The sequence below is a fragment of the Pongo abelii genome, chromosome 19, assembly GCF_028885655.2.
Source record: "Pongo abelii isolate AG06213 chromosome 19, NHGRI_mPonAbe1-v2.0_pri, whole genome shotgun sequence".
Classification (NCBI taxonomy): domain Eukaryota; kingdom Metazoa; phylum Chordata; class Mammalia; order Primates; family Hominidae; genus Pongo; species Pongo abelii.
In genome coordinates this window covers 61,182,442-61,194,095 of record NC_072004.2, presented here as the reverse complement: position 1 = coordinate 61,194,095, position 11,654 = coordinate 61,182,442, and the positions used below count along the sequence as shown (strand labels likewise).

The 11,654-nt window shown below is 34.8% G+C and overlaps 1 pseudogene; it reads left to right on the top strand.

Moving 5' to 3' along the window:
• Positions 1-247: 247 nt before the first annotated feature.
• Positions 248-741, top strand: LOC100445783 (myosin regulatory light chain 12B-like; annotated as a pseudogene).
• Positions 742-11,654: the final 10,913 nt, after the last annotated feature.

Here is an 11,654-nt window from a genome sequence, read left to right as displayed (position 1 = left end):
AGAACTTGCATACCAGTGTTCCTAACAGCATTATTCTTAATAGCTAAAAAGAGAAAACACTCCAATGTCCATCAACTGATAAGTGAACAAATAAAAACTGGTGTTACCAAGCCTTCTGATCTGTCTCTGGAGGCAGGAAATGCCAGGGTGCAACCAGTCAAGCTACTGCCCAATGCTCATCAAGAGAATAGTTATCTTGTAGGGCAGCTCTGGTTCTAGTGTCTGGCAGTGGAATTAAACAGCCACCATGTTGAGCAAAAGGACAAAGGCCAAGGCCACCAAGAAGCACTCTCCAAACATAATAGTCAGTGTGTTTGCCACATTGGACTAGGCACAGATTCAGGAGTTCAAAGAGGCCTTTGACATTATTGATCAGAATAGAGATTCTTTCAACAAGGAAGATGTGTATGATATGCTTGCTTCTCTCTTCATCAGAATCCAACTGATGTATACCAAGATGCTGTAAGGAGTGAGGTTCTGGGCTTGTAAATTTCACCAGTGCCCTACTGTTTGGTGAGAAGTTAAATAGCACATATCCTGAAGATAGCATCAGAAGTGCTTTAGCCTGCTTTGATAAAGAAGCAACAGGAACCATTCAGGAAGACTATTTGAGAGAACTGCTGACAACAATGGGAAGTGAATGAGCTGTACAGAGAAGGCCCTACTGACAAAAAAGGAAATTTTAATTACATTGAGTTCACATGTAGCCTTAAGTATGGGGTGAAAGACAAAGATGATTGAAACATCAGCTAAAACCTCAAAATTATTGTATCTTATGCTATTTCCTGGATACTTTGCCCCATCATCATAGACCCTGTTGCATGTACTTAGTTTTATAGCTTTGCCTTTTTAAATATATTTATTCCCGATCTTTTTGCCACTTAGCACTTGTATAATCAGACTGTAAATGGAGATGAAGTTGTATATTGTATTGAAAAAAAGATTACTAATAAAAATCAACATATACAAAAGCTCAGGAGAATATATCTGTATTTCTGATTTTACTGGATTGTTACATTTTTATATAATAAAAATGCAATTTTAAAATGCGTAAAATATTAAATATAAAAATGAGTATATTCATACAATGGAATATTGTTTCGCAATAAAAAGGAGTGATATACTGATACATTTTCCGTGTTAAATTAAACCTTGGAAACATTATGCTAAGTGACAAAAGATCACATAATGAATGAATGTTTCCTTTTATATTAAATGTCTAGAAAAGAATAATTTATAGACACAGAAAATATGCTTATGCTTGCCTAGGTCTCAAGAAAGAAGAAGTGAATGAGGAGTGATTGCTAACGGATATGGAGCTTTCTTCTCGGAATGATGAAAATGTTCTATAAAGTATTGTGTTGATGGTCACACAACTCTGTGAACACACTTTAAATAGGTTAATTGTATGATATGTGAATTATATCTCAATAAAGCAGTTAAAATACATGTAAAACGAACCTGACAAAGCAATTGTCATGATAGAACCCTTTAATGCTCTTGTAGTATGGATAAAAAATAAAGAACATAGAAACTCTGACTTATATCATTAATATAGTTATGTAATTTAATAGATACATAGCAATCTCTTTACCCTACAAATGTGGAACACAGTCTTCCAAATTTCCCCAGAACATGTAGTAAAATTAGTACATACAAGAACAAGATAAGGAAACCTCAAAACATTTTGAAACAAAAAAATCAAATGATTATATGCATAATGTAATAAATTTGAAATAAAGACAAAATATTCAAACAAAAAATGAATTATCTTAAAATAGGAAAGACTTCTTAAAGTAATAACTGGTTAAAAAGAAATTTAAGCTGATTTTACAAAATGAATACAAAAACAATAAACGGAATAGTTTATGTCAAATCATATAAGATATGGACTATAATTAATGTTACCAATAAGTAAGAAATAAAAATAAATTAAGCATTCAGCTCAGTAATTTATAAAAACTAACATCAAATTATACTAGAAACACAAGAAAAAAGAACTAATAAAGAGAATTCAAACACCCAAATGTAGGAATATAGAAAAGAACATACCATTATGCAGGCCTATATTTCAAGCCGTTTAATGGTGTCTATAATTCTATGCTTATATATTCTTACAAGTGCCATTAAATGCACCGTTTTCCAAAAAAAATGAAGACTATCAACACTATATCAATAAAGATGAAAAAACTAGTCAATGTAGAAGGAATTGAGAAATATATTCAAATCAATTCTTGTGTCTAAGATTATTATAAGTGAATCTTTGCAAATCTTTAATTAGCAGAAAATCCAAATATTACTTAAACTACTGCAGTGCAAATAAAAAAGATGTAACACTTCTCATTTCATTGTACAAAGCTAGCATAATCTTGATAGCAAATTTAAGATAGCACAAACAGAACTAAAATATAGAACAATTATTATCTAAAAACTCACATAGGAAAATCCTAAATAATAGCAAATTGAATCCATAAGCATAATTAAAACTGTAATATATTATGACAACGTTGGCTTTATTCCATAATGTAAAAGTAGTTTAGTAGAAAAACCTGCTATTGTAATTCATTAAATCAATAGATCCAAATAGATAAATCATGTGACTATCCTGATACTAAAGACATTTGATAAAATCCAACATCCTTCCTAATAATCCTTATACTTAATCATGTAAAGAACTCAAACTGATAATAAATGTCCTTTTTAATTGTAAGATTCTAAAGTATTTCTCTTCATAGCAACAAGATATTACTACACATGATTATTACTATTATTTGAAACTTATTAAAATAGAAAAATGGTATATATATGAAAAACATATAAAAATGAGCAAGAACTAGGTTAAAGCAAAAGTATTATTGTTTTTAATATTATGTGGAAATTTTAAAATTTATGAAATTTATTAAAACAATCAAATTTTTAAAGGTGTTCTTAAGGTTGTCAGATGCAAAATAAAGACACCCAATCTAATAGTCTTTTTATAAATGAGAAATAACCAATTGAAACAAAATCTTATTTACAATAGCAGCAAAAAACCCACAACATGCCTAGGAATTAACTAGAGACTAGAGCCATGTAGATTCAATATAATTAAACCTATTGATCTTTCTTGGGAAATATCTATGAAGTTTTAAATATTTGGAAACACAAATGAGGCTTGTGAATGAGAAAGCTTAAAATATTGGAAGATGTCAGTTTTCCTCCCTCGTTATCATCAATGATTCTGAAATTGCATTGCAATATTAATCAAAATTCCAAAAATATTTGGAGAGAGAATTTAAACTAATTTTAAAGTTTATTGGGAAGAATAAACATACACATTAAAATTCAAATCTTCACATCATAAGTTTCTAATATCCATCCCCATGTGGCTCTTTGCTCCTTTTTGGCATATGGGAAGATGATATTTCCCCCATCCTTTGCAGTTAAGCTGACCAGTTCTGGCCAATCAAGTGTCAGTATAGGTAACTTGTCTCACTTCTGGACATAAGAAAGGAACTGCCATTATGAGAACTTCCAGCACTCTCCCTGACACAGGAATTGTTGTGTAGAATTTGTGCTGAGATGGCAAAGCCACAAATTCAAAGCAGCCTAGGTTGCTGAGTGATTGAGTAGAGGACAAGTATCCTGAAGAGCCATTTGAACACACAACAGACTCTAAGTGGAAAAACAAACAAACAACAACAACACTTTGTGGCATTAAGCCATTGAGATATGGAGGATGTTAACGCAGCATAATTTAGCCTGTGCTAACTAATGAACTTCTGGGTAAGAAAAACAGGATCTTTGCTTTTGTTGCAATTGCTTTTGGCATCTTTATCATGAAATCTTTGCCTGTGCCTATGTCCTGAATGGTATTGCCTAAGTCATCTTCCACAGTTTTTATAGTTTTTCATTTTACATTTAAGAGTTTACTCCACCTTGAGTTAATTTTTTTATATGGTATAAGGAAGGTGTCCAGTTTCAATTTTCTGCATATGGCTAGCCAGTTATCCCAGCACCATTTATTGAACCAGTTATCCAAGTACCATTTATTGAATAGGGAATCCTTTCCCCCTTGCTTGTTTTTGTCAGGTTTGTCGAATATCAGATAGTTGTAGGTGTGCAATCTTATTTCTGGGTTCTCTATTCTATTCCATTGGTCTATGTGTCTGTTTTTGTACCAGTACCACGCAGTTTTGGTTACTGCAGAAACGTAGTATAGTTTGAAGTCGAGTAGCGTGATGCCTCCAGCTTTGTTCTTTTTGCTTAGGATTGCGTTGGCTGTTCAGGCTCTTTTTTCGTTCCACATGAATTTTAAAATAGTTTTTCCTTCTAGTTCTGTGAAGGTCAATGACAGTTTAACAGGCATAGCATTGAATCTATAAATTGCTTTGGGCACTATGGCCATTTTGCAATATTGATTCTTCCTATCCTTGAGCATGGAATGTTTTTTTCATTTGTTTGTCATCTCTGATTTCTTTGAGAAGTGGTTTGTAGTTCTCCTTGTAGAGATCTTTCACCTCCCTGGTTAGCTGTATTCCCAGGTATTTTATTCTTTTTGTGGCAACTGTGAATGAGAATTAATTCCTGATTTGGTTCTCAGCTTGATTGTTGTTGGTGTATAGGAATGCTGGTGATTTTTGCACATGGATTTTGTATCCTGAGACTTTGAATCAATGTTAGACCAGATTTTAAAAAATGTGGTACATATACACCATGGAATACTATGCAGTCCTAAGAAAGAATTAGATCATGTCCTTTGCAGGGACATGGATGGAGCTAGAGGCCATTATATTTAGCAAACTAACACAGGAACAGAAAACCAAATACTGCACATTCTCACTTATAAGTGGGAGCTAAATGATGAGAACACATGGACACATAGAGGGGAGCAACACACCCTAGGGCCTACTGGGGGGTGGGAGGTGGCAAAGGATCAGGAAAAATAACTAACGGGTACTAGGCTTAATACCTGGATGATGAAATAATCAGTACAAAAACCCCCCACAACAAAAGTTTACCTGTGTAACTAATGTGCACATGTACCCCTGAACTTAAAATAAAAGTTAGAAAAATAGAATCACTGTAAACAAATACAAAAGGCACCCCAGGCTGACAAAGGACCATAAAAATGAGCAAAGAACATCATAATTGCAATTTACAAAAAAAAAATAACTGGTCGATAAATATATGAAAAAAATAAAGATTAAAAATGCGATGCCATTTCACATTTCTTTTCATTGGATGAAATTAATAAGACTGGTGAAATTAAGTTTTGGAAATTATGTAAAACAATAGAAAAATATATTGCTTATACATTAATACAATCAATTCAGAGTAATTTTACCACATCCAATAATGATGAAAAATTAATATAACATACAACCCAGGAGCAATTCCACTTTAAGATGCCTAAAGATTCTCTTACACATGTTCAAGGAGATATGTGCATGTATGTTTATGGCAATACTATTGGTATTACTAGAAAGGAAAAGAGAAGAACTACTAAGAAGGAATCTAAAAAAAATGTGGTTTATTATTTAAATGGACCTATATGTGTACATGCCATTATGATTAATGTCAATAATCTAATGTCGAGTGAAAGAAAAGTTACAAAAGAACACATGCAGTTTACACATTGTGAAGATGGCATTGACCAAAAATAATAGAAAATGCTTACACATATTGTTCTACATCTCTATGAACTATTGCTATGCAATAATAAAAATGAACTATTAAAATCTCAGCATTGTAAATGAATCTCAAAAATATTATCATAAATGGGCTGGGTGCGGTGGCTCACGCCTGTAATCCCAGCACTTTGGGAGGCCAAGGCAGACAGATCGCGAGGTCAGGAGATCGAGACCATCCTGGCTAACACGGTGAAACCCTGTCTCTACTAAAAATACAAAAATTAGCCGGGCATGGTGGCAGGTGCCTGTAGTCCCAACTACTCAGGAGGCTGAGGCAGAAGAATGGCGTGAACCTGGGAGACAGAGCTTGCAGTGAGCCGAGATCGTGCCACTGCACTCCAGCCTGGGCAACAGAGCAAGACTCCGTCTCAAAAACAAAACAAAACAAACAAACAAAATTATCGTAAATGACAGAAGCCATTCAACAGAAGAATGCTTACTGTATGAGTCCATGAATATGAAGTTTGGACAGATAAGAGTCATATATGATCACAGAAATCAAAGCATTTGCTACCTTTGTAGGGCAGGAGTTAACTGAAGGAAGACACAAGGGGTCTTTTCAGGTAAAGAAAATATTTCCTTTCTTAACTAGAATGATGTTTTCACAATGTATATACTTATAAAAACTCATAAAATTGTACATTTAAAAAAGTTGAGTAAATAGGAATAGCTGTTAATTATTTGAATATTGATAATTAATAGAAAAACTAAAAATAATGTACATATCAAACATTAGAGATGAACAGGGGGAACTGGAAAGTAGTGAATATAAATTAAGTCACCTTTTTTATTGAGAATCCATAATATTGCCTAATAGTGATAAGCTTGTAAACATATATAGTCTATATATATAGATTATATATAGTCTCCCTTTTATCTTATATTACATATTATATATCTTAATATATAATATATCTATATATTATATATATTATCTCCCTTTATTATATATATATATAAAATCTCCCTTTATAGTAATACCAATAGTGTTGCCATGAACATACATGTACATATCTCCTTGAACGTGTGTAAGAGAATCTTTACACAGCTTAAAGTGAAATTGCTCCTGGGTTGTAGGTTATATTAATTTTCATCATAGCATTATAATATATATTACATATGTAATAGCCATGATGATAATCAAGAAAAGAAGTATAAGTATTTATTAAGTAACACCATTTAAAAATATATTCTTCTGAACTGTGAAAAGGGAAAAGGCTGAAGACTTATATTGTAGGCTTTGATTTGTTACCATGTACATCTATTATTTTGAGAATTTTTATGTGGTAGAATAATCATTTTTAGAAAATAACAGTTAATAAATATGTTTAAGTCAAAAATTGCAATTTACAAAGCAGTATTATGATATTATATGATTTTTATTAATTATGTTTGTAAGTGTGTATATTTACCTATACTTACAAAGACAGAATTCAAATATATACCCAAATGTTACTGTGGTTATCTCTAGGTATTGGAATTAGAGGCACCACTCATTTTTGATTTTATTTTATGCTCTTTTCATTTTTCTATTAGATTTTATTTAAACAATTTTATTCCAGGGAATCTTATGCCATTGATTTCAACATGCTAATAGTCAGAAGCATCATCAAATAGCAATATTTACTGAGCCCTTACTGTGTACCAAGCTGTAAGCTGGGCTTTGAGTTGGACTAGACAAGCTCTCTGCTCCCAAGGAGCTTAGTCTACTGTCAGATACAGATACATGTGAATATGATATAATTTTTCCCTAGGGCTGTAACAGAGTCAGAGATGTATGAGGTGGTATTTGAATTTACCTTTTGTAAATTTACCAGTAGAAATTTACTAGATGGATAATGTGAGAAAGTAATCAAATTTGGGTGCTGCTACCAGAAGTCACAAGATATGCAAAAAGCAGGTAGCTGACTACTTAGTTTGATACACTGTGGGAAAAATTCAAATATCAAGAGAATGATCTTTCATTCTTTTGAAGCACAGAAGTCCTCTGACAATCCTATATGCAGGCTAAGTCATTTGTATAATCTCTATTTGAAAATTCTTACTTCACCAGGGATAGCATATGCACAAATTACAAAAAAAGACTTTAAATTTCATATAGAACTAAAAAACAGCTCATATAGCCAAGACAAACCTAAGCAAAAAGAACAAAGCTGGAGGCATCATGTTACCTGACTTAAAACTATACTACAAGGCTGCAGTAACCAAAACAGCATGGTACTGGTACCAAAACAGATATATTGACCAATAAAACAGAACAGAGACCTCAGAAATAACTCCACACATCTAAAACCATCTGATCTTTGACAAACCTGACAAAAATAAGCAATGGGGAAAGGATTCCCTATTTAATAAATGGTGTTGGGAAAACTGGCTAGTCATAGCAGAAAACTGAAACTGGACCACTTCCTTACTTCTTATACAAAAAGTAACTCAAGATGGATTAAAGACTTAAACATAAGACCTAAAACCATAAAAACCCTAGAAGAAAACCTAGACAATATTACCATTCAGGACATAGGCATGGGCAAAGACTTCATGACTAAAACACCAAAAGCAATGGCAACAAAATTGGCAAATGGGATCTAATTAAACCACAGAGCTCCTGCACAGCAAAAGAAACTATCATCAGAGTGAACAGGCAACCTACAGAATGGGAGAACATTTTTGCAATCTATCCATCTGACAAAGGGCTAATATCCAGAATCTACAAAGAACTTAAACAAATTTATGAAAAAAAAACAAACAACCCCATCAAAAAGTAGGTGAAGTATATGAACAGACACTTCTCAAAAGAAGATATTTATGTGGCCAACAAACATACGGAAAAAAGCTCATCACCCCTGGTCATTAGAGAAATGCAAATCAAGACCACAGTGAGATACCATCTCATGCCAGTTAGAATGGCGATCATTAAAAAGTCAGGAAACAACAGATGCTGGAGAAGATGTGGAGAAACAGGAACACTTTTACACTGTTGGAGGGAGTGTAAATTAGGTCAGCCATTGTGGAAGACAGTGTGGCAATTCCTCACGGACCTAGAACCAGAAATACCATTTGACCCAGTAATCCCATTACTGAGTATATACCCTAAGGGTTATAAATTATTCTACTATAAAGACACACGCAAATGTATGTTTATTGCAGCGCTACTGACAACAGCAAAGACTTGGAACCAACCTAAATGCCCATTGATGATAGACTGGATAAAGGAAATGTGGCACATATACACCACGGAGTATTACGCAGCCATAAAAAAGGATGAGTTCATGTCCTTTGCAGGGACATGGATGAAGCTGGAAACCATCATTCTAAGCAAACTAACACAGGAACAGAAAACCAAACACTGCATGCTCTCACTCATTAGTGGGAGTTGAACAATGAGAACACATGGACACAAGGAGGGGAACATCACATACTGGGGCCTGTCAGGAGGTGGGGGGCCGGGGAGGGATAGCATTAAGAGAAATACCTAATGTAGATGATGTGTTGATGGGCGCAGCAAACCACCATGGCACATGTATACCTATGTAACAAGCCTGCACATTCTGTACCTGTATCCCAGGACTTGAAGTATAATAATAATTAAAAAAACAAATTTCCTAAGATATATGCCACAAGATTAATATATGCTTATATAGATAGCTTTTCATGTTTACCAAAATAACTTTCAGTTAAGCCCTAGTCCCCTAATGCATATTGTTTGTGTGTTAATTTCCTATGGCTTTTATAACAAACTACCACAAATCTGGTGGCTTAGTACAAAAGATACTGATTTTCTCATAGTTCTAGGGACCAGAAGTCTGAAATCAGTATCACTGTACCCAAATCAAGGTGTTGGCAGGGCCATTCTCCCTCTCAAGAATAAGCTGTTTCTTACCTCTTCCACCTACTGGTGGCTGCTGCTGGGGAATTATTATCAAGAATAATTAATTAATAAATTGATTTTATGTAGTTTGTGTATTATTCAATCTCGAAAACATGAAATAAGGACATTGTACCTTGTTTTTGCTTCCCCTATATACCCACTTTTATTTTATTTTATTTTTCAAAACCAGAGTCTCACTCTGTTGCCCAGGCTGCAGTGCGGTGGCACAATCTTGGCTCACTGCAACCCCCACCTCCCAGGTTCCAGTGAGATTCTCATATCTCAGCCTCCCAAATACCTTGGACTACAAGCACGCGCACCAATGCCCAGCCAATTTTTTTTATTTTTGGTAGGGATGGAGTTTCACCACGTTAGCCAGGCTCATTGCAACCTCCGCCTCCTGGGTTCAAGCAATTCTCCTGCCTCAGCCTCCCGAGTACCTGGGGACTACAGGTGTGTCCAGAGTTGGTTCCTTCCAGTGGGCTCTTGGTCTGACTTCAAGAATGAAGCCACAGACCTTCACAGTGAGTGTTACAGCTCTTAAAGGTGGCAGGGACCCAAAGAGTAAGCAGCAGCAAGATTTATCGTGAAGAGCAAAAGAACAAAGCCTGCACAGCCTGGAAAGGTACCCAACCGGTTGCTGCTACTGGCTGGGGGGTGGCCAGTTTTTATTCTCTTATTTGTCCCTGCCCACATCCTGCTGATTGGTCCAGTTTACAGAGCACTAATTGGTCCATTTTACAGAGCGCAGATTAGTCCATTTTACAGAGAGCTGATTGGTCCACTGTACAAACCTCTAGCTAGCCACAGAGAGCAGATTGGTGGATTTTTTACAGAGCACTGATTGGCCCATTTTCCAAATCTCTAGCTAGCTACAGAGCACTGATTGGTGTGTTTTGCAATCCTAGCTACAGAGTGCTGATTGGTGCATTTACAATCCTCTAGCTAGACACAGAGCACTGATTGGTGCATTTTACAATCCTAGCTACAGAGTGCTGACTGGTGCATTTTACAATCCTCTTGTAAGACAGAAAAGTTCTCCAAGTCCCCACCCGACCCAAAGGTCCAGCTGGCTTCACCTCTCCCAGGCGCACAGCACCACACTGGCTTAATTTGGCCTCTCAAAGTGCTGGGATTACAGGTGTGAGCCACTGTGCCAGGCTATATCTACTTTATATGACTGCTCATCTCTTTTAGGTGAAATGTGTGATTGGAAAAAATTTTGTGATCTTGCTGCATACGTAGGTCTTCTTTTGCATTTTTAATTATCTGTTCTTTTGTTTTTTCCAAGGTTGCCTGTAAACATCACTTAACTATTACAATTATCATTATTATTATTATTATTATTTTGAGATGAAGTCTCGCTCTGTCACCAGGCTGGAGTGCAGTGGCATGATCTCAGCTCACTGCAACCTCTGCCTCCCAAGTTCAAGCAATTCTCCTGCCTCAGCCTCCCGAGTAGCTGGGACTACAGTCATGCGCCACCACGTCCGGCTAATTTTTGTATTTTTAGTAGAGACGGGATTTCACCATGTTGGCCAGGATTGTCTCAATCTCTTGACCTCATGATCCGCCCACCTCGGCCTCCCAAAGTGCTAGGATTAGAGGCGTGAGCCACTGCAGCCGGCCTACAATTATTTTTATAGATTACTTTTACCTGTTGGTTACTTTAAAGGACTATTCATTCTACAGCTTTTCTCTTCTCTTTACTTATTTTTTTAGAGACTTTAAAATTAACTTTTATAGCAAAGCAAATATTTCCATGAATTATAAAATGAATAGAAATAGTATCATCAAGTGCCTCTGTTCTATAAATTATAATCAAAGGAATCTATTTGAAGCAAATTATGTTTTAATTGTCTCTAGTTATGTTTTTACATGCAATTAATTAAACATTTTTATTTGTAATACTAAATTTTTTCAAATCCAAATGTTATTTTTAAACTTTATTATTACTTCTGTCTTTTCATTGGCATTGGCATATTATATTGTAATTTTTCATTTGATTTTACCATGAATACATAGTTTTTTAATTACATTCTAAAACTGACAATGTTGATATAGGAGCATATAGCTAAATTTGCTACATATGACCATTTTATTATATATCTCTT